Genomic DNA, 3,163 nt, shown 5'->3' on the forward strand with positions numbered 1-3,163 from the left:
CGGATGTGGAGGGGCAGGCTGTTCCAGAGTCGCGGGGCCGTGGCCATGAAAGAGCGGTCACCCCTGGTCTTTTTAAAATTTCTGGTTGGAACTTCAAGTAAATAATTTTCGGCAGACCTCAATTCCCTGGTTGGGACATATGGTTTGACAAGTGCGGAGAGGTAGGATGGAGCGAGCCCATTTAGTGATTTATAGACAAATAAAAACACCTTAAAATCAATTCTAAAATTCACGGGGAGCCAGTGTAGAGAGGCAAGGACAGGGGTAATATGCTCACGCCTTCTTGTACCTGTAAGGAGGCGGGCAGCAGCATTTTGAACTAGTTGAAGGCGTCTGATCTGTTTATGATCCAAACCGGTGTATAAAGAGTTGCAGTAATCTAATCTGGATGAAATGAAGGCATGGATAGCCATCTCCAGTTGGTGGCGGGGGAGGTAAGGCTTAATCTTGGCCAGAAGCCTTAACTGAAAAAAGCTGGTTTTAACCACGGAGCTGATGTGTTGATTGAATTTGAAAGAACTGTCAAGGGTTACACCGAGATTTTTGGCAGATGGGCGGATAAGAGGGGTGATGGTGTCCGGGATATTGCAGGGTGGGATATGGCCAAATAGTATAATTTCCGTTTTATTTTCGTTGAGAGTAAGAAAGTTATTGTTCATCCAAGATTTTATGTCATGTAGACATCCGAGTAGTGACTGGAAAGAGTTGGCGGAGTTAGTTAGTATAGGTAAGTAAATTTGGATATCGTGGTTGGAATGATATGTTATGTTTTTCAAATATGGATCCTAAAGGCAACATATATAAAAGGAACAGGAGTGGGCCTAAAATGGAGCCTTGGGGGACCCCACAGGTAAGGGGGGCGCAAGGCGAGGAGAAATTCCCCAAATGAACAGCGAAGGTTCTATTTGCGAGGTATGACTCGAACCAGGTTAGGGCCAAGCCAGTGATGCCGATATGATGTTGGAGCCTATTTAAAAGAATTTGGTGGTCTATTGTGTCAAATGCAGCAGATAAGTCGAGGAGCACAAGGATGGCAGGATTACCATTGTCAACTGTTAAAATCAAGTCATTAAAAACTTTGAGGAGAGCTGTCTCCGTGCTGTGGCCTGGTTTGAAACCTGATTGAAATTTTTCATGTAGGTTATGGGTGAGTAAGAATGATTGTAATTGTGAATAAACTACTTTTTCCAGAACCTTTGATAAAAATGGTAGCTGAGAAATTGGCCTAAAATTTGACAGGATTGAGGGGTCGAGATTTTTCTTTTTTATTAACGGGTTTACAACAGCATGCTTAAAGGCAGCTGGGACAGATCCAGAGGTGAGGCAACTATTTACTAAGGTGAGGATGCTTGGACCAACAGTACCGGAGACCTCCTTTAGGAGCCGGGAAGGTATGCAGTCTGAAGGGCAGTTTGTGGGTCGAAGATGCATAATTATGTCGGTGAGGGAGGTCAAGGTTATTGGCGTGAAATTATCTAGAGTGTTAGCGGGGGGGCATGGAGAAGGCACTGGGTCAAGAGTAGTGGGGGTGTGAGCTGATCTAAGGGTTGAGATTTTACCTGTGAAGAAAACTAAAAAATCAGCACAGAGAGTGGCGGAGGGAGGAATGAGAGGATCGTCTCGTGGATTTGTGAAAGAGTTTAAGATATTAAACAGAACCTGGGGTTTATGGCAGTTGTTTGTGACTAGACTGGAAATGTATTCTGATTTAGCAGCTTTTACTGATTTATGGTAATCGGAGAGGGAGTTTCGAAATAATTCAAGGGAGATGTGGAGTTTATCAGTGAGCCATTTACGCTCAGCGCGCCTGCAGGTGCGTCGTAGGGTGCGAGTGGACTCGTTGAGCCATGGTTCAGAGAGGGTTTTTGGGCGTTTGTTTTTAAAAGGGGCAATGGAATCTAAAATAGTAGTGCATGTGGAGTTAAAATTGTCGAGAAGTGTATCAGGGTTGGAGGAATGGGTTGGGGCCAGGGCGGTTGGCACCAGCGCATCGAAACTGAGAGAGAAGTGTGAGGGAGTTGAGGAGTCGATAGTACGCGTGCGACGAATAAATGCAATGGTTTTTTTTACAGAACAGGGAATTTTGGCGGTGAAAAAGATGGATGAGTGGTCGGAAATGCAGGTAGGAGTGACATTTGTGACAGAAACAGTTAAACCAAATGACAACACAAGATCCAGGATGTGGCCCTTTTCATGGGTAGGCACATTAACTGATTGAGTGAGATTAAAAGTGTCAATGAGGCTTAAAAAGTCCTTTGCCAGGGGATTCGATGGGCAACATGGATGCACATTAAAATCACCACTAATTATGAAGGTGTCATATGAGACCATTATACCAGATAAAAAATCACTAAACTCATTGATAAAATCCTTATTGCTTTTTGGAGGCCTGTAAAGCAGCACACATAAAACAGGAGACGACAGGTTCAATTTAAAAAGCTGAAGCTCGAAACTCGAGTACGTGACTTCTGGTTGAAGCAGCTGGCATTGATGACTTGATTTAAAAACTGTCGCTAGACCCCCGCCCTTCTTGGAGGTCCGGGGGGAGCTAAAAAATTAGCAGTCGGGGGGAAGGAGGTGAGAGAAGGATGTACAGTCACCCGGATTTACCCAGGTTTCAGTTAATAGCAGGAAGTCCAGATTGCGAGTTGTAAATAAATCTTTTAACCACAGGGCCTTTTCCATTTTATTTATTGAGCGAACATTGAGGAGAGCCATCTGGAAAATAGTGTTTTTGCTGGGGGGTATAGATGTAACCCGCCTGTGTGTGTGTGTGTGTGTGTGTGTGTGTGTGTGTGTGTGTGTGTGTGTGTGTGTGTGTGTGTGTGTGTGTGTGTGTGTGTGTGTGTGTGTGTGTGTGTGTGTGTGTGTGGAAAAAGTGGTGGAAAAAGTACTCAGATGTTTTACTTAAGTAAAAGTACCAATACTGCAATATAGAATTAGAAATACTCTGTTACAAGTAAAAGTCCAGAATTCAAAATTTACTTGAGTAAACTTGAGTTGGCATCAAAATATACTTAAAGTACCAAAAGTAAAAGTACTAAAATGTTTGAAAATAGCAGATCTACAAAGATGCGACGCGTTGTGAGCTTGTAGATCGGCTATTTTCAAATAGCCTAGGTATAGGCTAAAGTGGTTAATGTATGTTTCATAATATCATAAT

The sequence above is a fragment of the Gymnoscopelus braueri genome (genome assembly GCF_963280865.1).
Source record: "Gymnoscopelus braueri genome assembly, chromosome: 6".
Classification (NCBI taxonomy): domain Eukaryota; kingdom Metazoa; phylum Chordata; class Actinopteri; order Myctophiformes; family Myctophidae; genus Gymnoscopelus; species Gymnoscopelus braueri.